The sequence below is a fragment of the Myotis davidii genome, unplaced genomic scaffold (assembly GCF_000327345.1).
Source record: "Myotis davidii unplaced genomic scaffold, ASM32734v1 scaffold473, whole genome shotgun sequence".
Classification (NCBI taxonomy): Eukaryota; Metazoa; Chordata; class Mammalia; order Chiroptera; family Vespertilionidae; genus Myotis; species Myotis davidii.
Window position 1 is genome coordinate 1101252 of NW_006284843.1, and position 8067 is coordinate 1109318.

The 8067-nt window shown below is 36.4% G+C and overlaps 1 pseudogene; it reads right to left on the reverse strand.

The window, feature by feature from the left end:
* Window positions 1-325: 325 nt before the first annotated feature.
* On the reverse strand, window positions 326-6903 carry LOC102774625 (annotated as a pseudogene).
* Window positions 6904-8067: the final 1164 nt, after the last annotated feature.

The window sequence follows — 8067 nt, forward strand, 5'->3', positions numbered from 1 at the left end:
TCTCTCATCACTGATGTTTCTATCTCTCTCTCCCCCTCTTCCTCCCTCTCTCAAATCAATAAAAATATATTTTAAAAAGAAGAAAAAGTCCTAAATAAACTAGTGTCTAACCCGTTCACATAGCTAACGCTTCATTGGTCACCCAGTCTAGTATCTAATAATCCAAAGAGCAGCAAATAAACAAACAAAAAAATAGTTTCATAATAATGAGCATTTAAAGTAATATATATTTGTAGCTCAGGTGGTTCTAAATTGTACATTTCAGGTTTAACCAACATCATTAGAATACTGAGGGCAGCTGCATCCGCATATTTTGATTACATGATTATTTCTTTGCCCACTCTTCTTTCTTTTCGTTCTGGACTAACCTCTTTCAGATATGGTCCAAAGTAGAATTTATCCTTCTCATATTTTGTCCACTGCTCTTCAGGCAAGAACTGCTGCCTCTTGGAAAGGCCCAGTGCTCTCTTAATGCTAAACGCCCTGTCATTATACAGTTCTCAGGAAACTTTCTCACAGCTTCTTTTACATCGCCTTCCACATGCATGGTATTATCTCACATCTACCCCAGTGTATTGGGCCTTGCAGCATTGTAATACCATTTTTGGACACTCTCCAGCCACCGGGCTGCTGCAGTGGCTCACCACTTTGACCTGAGATTGAAGTGTTTCCAAATAATTTGTTATGTTTTAATACATATATTGTATTCACTTCAATTTATGTCAACGAATATTTATTGCTTATACTTTTGACCATGTGCAGACAAGAGCATTAGGTGCTGCATTGAGTTTATTCAGGTCAAGCTTAGTGCTAAGGAGGCCACATTTATAAAATCAAGCTCCCAAATGGTCTAGTTAATGTAGCTTTATTATCTATATTATATCACAGAGTGTTTTTCTAATCCTGGAACCACAAAATTAAAGACATCCATTCCTTAGAGAAAAGAAAGACCAAGCAAGAGATCATGGCTCCATTAGACAAAAGAAGGCACAAACCCTACAGAGTGAGCTAGTACCCACTAAGGGAAAGACACCAGTCATTCCATCAGGTTATTTCCTTCCACAGCCCTGGTAGAGAAATGCTGATCACTCATTAGGTGCCTATAAACCTGAGTTTTTTAAAGCTTTAGTCAGATTGAAAATTCTTCTATTTTTTTAAATATATTGTATTGATTTTTTACAGAGAGGAAGGGGGAGGGATAGAGAGTTGGAAACATCAATGAGAAAGAAACATTGATCAGCTGCCTCCTGCACACCCCCTATTGGGAATGTACCTGCAACCAAGGTACATGCCCTTGACTGGAATCAAACCTGGGACCCTTGAATCTGCAGGCCAATGCTCTATCCACTGAGCGAAACCGGTTAGGGCTCTTCTATTTTTTAAGACATGTTTTTATTGATTTCAGAGAGGAAGGGAGAGGGAGAGAGAGATAGAAACATCAATGATGAGAGAGAATCATTGATTGGCTGCCTCCTGCACGTCCCACACTGGCGATGGAGCCCCAATCAGGCATGGGGGAATTGAACCATTACCTCCTGGTTCATAGGTTGATGCTCAACCATTGAGCCACATTGGCCGGGCAAAAGTTCTTCTATTTACTACCACATTCAGACAGCTGCCCATGCACAGGACCAAGGCGCTTCATTAAAATGCAGTCACTATCCAATTGTCTTGTGCTTACTCTTTTGCTGACAGTGTATAAAAAGGCCTAATTACATCCTTCTGTGCAGCTTACCCTACTGATACCACATATGTTTTTTTTAAAATAAGTCTTACCTTATGTAAATAATATTTAATGGATGAATCATGGTTGCCCAAGAATAATAAAAGGGAAGGAGTGATGGAGATGCCAAAACAGTTGATAGACTCTGGTTGCCAAAGTTTGAAAAAATATAATTCTTTTACTGAAGATACCTAAAATTATCTTTTTTATCACTAATGTCTCTGAATTGTTTTTTAATATAATGTTACATTTTTGTTCCATTCAATGTAGTCTGAATTGTTGAGTTAGGTAACTGTTTGACTTACTTTGAAACTGAGGGTATGAAGGAAGAATCTTTAATAATTGCAAATTTTACATACTCTGTTAGTAGTTACTGTAGTTTCATAGATGTTTTAAGTGCTCAGATTTAAAAAGCAATTGGGACTTTTGGAAATATAGAGTGAAATTGATTTTAATGGATCAAATTACTCCAAATCTTTCTACAACTTTTACTCAGAAAGAACTCATGGAGCTATAAACTACTGAGCTTTACATTTTTTTTGAAATTTGTTCCATCAGTTTTCTGAAGTAGACGCATATTTTGCATGAAAGCAAAACCTCTAAAAGAAGCCGAGTTGCTAGTCTTTTTTCTCTAACCATGTTTTAAATAGAAGTATATAATTAAAGATCATATTCTAATTTTTCATTTGTAGTATTAGAAATGGAATTGAAGATTTTGCTCTGGCTGCCAAGTCCTAGGCACATACTGATACCGTGAGTCCTCATTATTTATGGATTCCATTCTTGAAAATTCATCTACATGCTAAAATTTTTGTAACCCCCCAAATTAACATTGCTGCACTCTCACAGTCATTCACAGACCTGCACAGAGCAGCAAGAAATCTGAGTCATCCAATGGCCACATTCCCAGCTGAGGTGGAACAAGGAGACATTCTGCCTTCTTGTCTCCGCTCCTGTTATAAACAAGCGTCCCTTTTGTGGTCTATTGAGTGCCACATTTTTCACATTTTGTGCTTTTTGTTGGTTATTTTTGCTGTTTAAAATAGCCCCCAAGTGTTAATAATGTTCTTTCTAGTGTTCCTAAGTACAGGAAGGCTTGATGTGACATACAGAGAAAATATACATGTAAGATAAGCTTCCATCAGACATGAGTTTTAGTACTGGTGGCCATGAGTTCAGTGTTAACGAATCAACATTATACATTAAATAAGGTATCTTTAAACAGAAACACACATAAAAGAAGGTTATATATCCACCAATCACAACACTGATCAATGTTGTGACCAGAGGCCCACAGAGATCTCATCCTGCTTTCCCCTAGTTCAGCATTCATTAACTCAGTGTTGAAGGCAACTTTAAAGAATACCACTTCTGTGAATAATGAGAAACTACTGTAAATACTGTAGTCAGAATTAGTCTACAGATGATCAGACAATGGGTATACCCTCAAGCTGCATGTCAGTATGATTCCACAGATGCCTAAAGTTGATCTTTTACCTCCTCCCACGTAAACAAGAGCTTAGCTCATTTTTTCTCCCACCCCCACCTTATTTTGTAACCACGTGTTAATTTGGGGTCTCCTAATTAATATCATAGGCTCAAATCCCTCTAGAAATCTGAAGCCCTGCTTGGGATTTCTACAAATACCCAAGGATTGTATGTTTTCTTCATCACTCTGTCTCATTCTACCAGTTCTGATTATTTCGTTCAGTCTATGGACTGCCTCACCATCCCATTTCCATTAAAAACGATAATAAACACAAAAATCTCACACTAGCCACTGACAAGTTTAGTGTATGGACTGAAGTTTTGGGGCTATGGAAACAGGACAGTCATAGTTCAGGAAAATAAGCTATTTGACAGTGAACATTATGCATTTTATTCTTTGTGCCCTTCAGCCACACCATCTCTGAAGAATTGTCAATGCTTAGTCCCCCTTCATCATATCTTGACTTCATACCACCATGTTCCTTAAAGTAAAAAAAAAAAAAAAAAAAAAAAGGAAATGCGAAATGTGATATAGACATATAGTTATAGGAGGTTAAAAAAAAAAAAGGCCAAGTTTAGGAGATGACATAAGTAAAAATAAATTTTGCAAAGGACTGAATAGATGGAATGAAGAATACAGATAATTAAATGTAACAGAAGATTTGAGGACTAAGAGAGACCACTGATGATTCCATCATGACCCAGAGGACTTCTTAATGTTAATTAGTTAAGAAGTCCTCCTCCAAAGTTCTAACAATGTAAATGGTGGTAGCAAGGGTAAACTATAACTGAACTGCTGTGAACATATTGATTAGTCAGATTCTAATCAACCATTCCAGTAGTTAATTGCCCAAATTAGCTGTAAGCATTGAGCTCATTGATAAACAATTTAATGATAACACAGCATATAGAAACAACAACAACAAAAAAAACCAGCCGAATACCCAAAGTGAGGTAGAGCTACCATATAGAAATTACTTGATATTTAGTTGGTACAATTCTCTCACTAGTTACTTAAGGCCCCAGGCCTTCCTATGGAATTTCCACTCAATCCTTCTGATGAAATATGCTAATTGGAAACCTCAGGAATAAATCTAAATATCAAATGAAGTGCAGGTTGAAATATCTGTTCAATACATGGATACTCTACAGGTCAGTGAGTGAAATCTCTTAGCCCACTAATCTCTGTCTCATTACTAGGAAAGACTTAAGCTTAATTATATCAATGCATTTCCACTGATGGCATGAACAGTGCCAATAAGGCCAATGAGATTATATGTAGATTATCTACAGTACTAATTACATTTCCATTCATTCGATATGAATCCACGTACACACATTTAGACAAAGAGTATAGTTATGGAGCCCTTGACTATGGAACCCTTGGTGAATGGATATTTCTAAATCACTTACTTGCCTGACTCCTGAAACAAAAAATATTAATGACTCATTTATCATTAAAAATAACAATTATTAAAGCCTGAAATACCTGAAAACCTTATGAACTAATATTTTTATTATTGGAATTTACTTTATCATAAAGGTACATAAAGATTTTACTATAAGGATATTCATATACAATTGGTTTCATAAATGATTACTTACATAATGTATACTCAAAAGCCATTAAAATAAATATGCAACATTTACAATATTTTTCCAAAAATAAAAAAATGACAGTGAATATGTCACACTTTTAAGAATGAAAAATATAAATGTTACTATAAAAATATTAATTGTGATATTGTGCAATGATACAATGATGACCTTAAGACCTACTGATGAGTGTAGGGCTGTTTGCTCTAACACACACATACAAAAAATCAGGCTCCATTGTTCTTTTCCTGTCTTGTGCCTACCTTTTGAAATGTTTCTGTCCTCCATTGCTGTATGGCTGTCTGCTCTTTCTTCTCATTATTGACAGTGCACCTGTCCTTAGCAGCCCTCCTCCATTTTCATTCTCTTAGAGTCATGAGATTGAATAGGATGTTAGTGACCATTAAAACCAAATGCCTTCAAATGCTCAAGTCCACTCACTGCCAACTCTGCCAAATGCCATCCAGCTAAATCTTGTACCTGTCCACTTATGACAAGTTGCTTCTTCCTGTTACTGCCTATGGCGCCTTTCAATTTTATGAAGTTCTTATCTATGTTCCCCTTTTGATTTTAGTGATAGCCCCTGAGGCCATTCCAATCTAAACTCCTTTCCAGTTACAGTTCTTTAAATACTTGAAAATAACTATTATGATACCTAAAGTCTTCTCTTTTCCTTCATTTTTCATTCATTCAATGAGTCATCATTTACTCCTTACTTTGTCCTGGGCACTGCTCTAGACACTGGGAATATGATCCCTGTCCTCATTAAAGTCACATTAAACGAGAAAGAGAGAACTCACAGTAGCACTTTCCTGTGGAGGAATTCATCACAGTGTGCCTAGGTGAAATTCAGGGGACAATAAAAAGAGATGAAAAGCTTTCTGGGTAATGAAAGTCAAAATTAGAAAGTCTGTGCTGCAAACATCAGAGACTACAGTTCATGTGCTTCCTCCTCCTTGGAGAGCCGCGTGGATCTCAAAGTGTGCTCCCTGGACCTGCAGCATCAGCAAACTCTGAGAGCTTGTTAGAAATGCACATTCTCGGGCCTCGCCTTAGATCCACTGAATCAGAATCTCTGAGGGTGGAGTCCAGCAACATGTGCTTAACGAGCTTTCCAGGTAATTCTGGCACATGTGATTCAGATTTGGAGACTAATCCCTCCTGTTCTTAAACCAGAAGCAGAGGTACCTGGTTTACCTGGAAGCTATTAAGAAATTCAGATTCTTGGGCCCCACCCCAGACCCAAGGAATCAGAATATTCATTTTAACAAGATCCTTAGATGATCGTCTGCACCTTAAAGTTTTGGAAACACAGGGCTTGCCATTCTGCCATGGTTTTCTGCTTTGGGTAACCTAGTGAAAGCTCCTGGGGATATTTAAAAGACTACCTCCAAAGATTCTGAGCTTACTGGTCTGGGCTGTTGTCTGGACTTCAGGGATTTTTTTCAAAGCTCACCAGGTGACTCTAATGGGCAGGCAAGGTTGAGAACCACCGTTTGAAGCACTCAGAGTTTACTTACTTTCATTTCTAACAGGCTTCTTCATATGATTTCCAACCTTGCAGGAAATCTTAATCTTCAGCTACATTAATAGAGGAAGACCATCCCAGGTAAGAGAGGTCATTATTTCACTTTCTTCTGAAATGATGAGATCACACTCAAAACACCACCTTCAGCTCTGGGCTGCCTTCTGGAGAAGAATGTAGAAAAACTAGAGCATGTTTAGAGGGGCTGGGATTCAGGGAAGCAATGCAAATCATTCCTGTTAGAAATGGTTACAGGGATTTGTAATGTTTAGGCAGCCAGAATGATCTTTTAAAACATAAATCAGATTATATGACTATGATGCCTGTCACTTGCATTTGGAAAGAAATCTAAGTCTTTTACCAAGTCCCCACATGATCTGGTGCTGTATACATCTCCCACCTCAACTCCTATCCTTTGCTCCTCTCCTTTCTCACCCTCTCCAGCCACCATTGACCCTTTGTGTTCTCTGATCACTGAGAGTTTTCTTATTAGAGTGAATTCACCCATTATTCTTTCTGCCTGTAGTGCTTTTCCCTTGGCTTTTTCCATGGGTGAAGCTTCAACTTCCATGTCTCAACTCAGATAAGATGCCTTCCCTATCCGAGTACTTTCTGGAACAAAAGCCTACAGTACTTAGTAGGTATCTTCCTGATATCTACCGTAATCTGTAATTATCTTCTTCACTTGTCTAGTTTTTAAAGAAATTCAGATTCTTGGGCCCTGCAAGATTCTTATCTTCCCTATAACATAAACTAATAAAAATATATGCTACTAAAGTGAGGAGAGTTGAGTACTATGTAGAGAAAATAAAGTGAATTGCTCTTCCAGCACCAAGTATTTCTCAATAGCATTTTTCTGAAAAAAAAATTTTCCTTCAGGCTCATCTACATACCAACAAGTTGACAGATATATTACACTTCATCACTTACATATATTTCTGATGTGACATTATTTATTTCCTATTTATATGTCATTCGAGAAGTGATTATTTAAGTAGTTTGATGGTAAATATTTAAAGTATTAAACCAGAAAGTCTCTATTTTCCCTATATAAAAACTTGTTTATTCAATACATAAAATTTTTGTTGATGTCAAGGAAGTAAAAAGTAATACATTATTAATTGTCTATAATGTAGACATTAAAAACTACCAAGCATAGCACTCTTCTCTGAATCTTTTAAGAATTCATGCAGTTCTGATATAATCAAAAGTATTTTTTTTTAATCCTAAAACAATTATGACACAACTCACTTCAAAATAGCATGTATTCTTACAGCTCTAAATTATAGTATGAAGATTCAAACTGTATTCTTGTCAAACCAGACATGGGAGGGTGGATGATTGGAAAGCCCCAAGTGTTCTATCAATTACCTGTTATTCTCAGAACAAAGGACAGTAATAAAGGTACATAACAGGTTTCTTTCTCCTTTTCCATTTAAAATGTCAGATTATTTTTTAGTCATCCTGATTAGAAACATTCTTTTAAGGGTAACAAAAAAAAAAAGGAAGGAAGGAAAATTCTTCTTTCAAGCTCCATTTTATTGAGTTATTTTTTTTCATTTTTTTTATTTAAATCTTTATTGTTCAGATTAGAACAAAGGAGTAATAAAGGTACATAACAGGTTTCTTTCTCCTTTTCCATTTAAAATGTCAGATTATTTTTTAATCATCCTGATTAGAAACATTCTTTTAAGGGTAACAAAAAAAAAAAGGAAGGAAGGGGAATTCTTCTTTT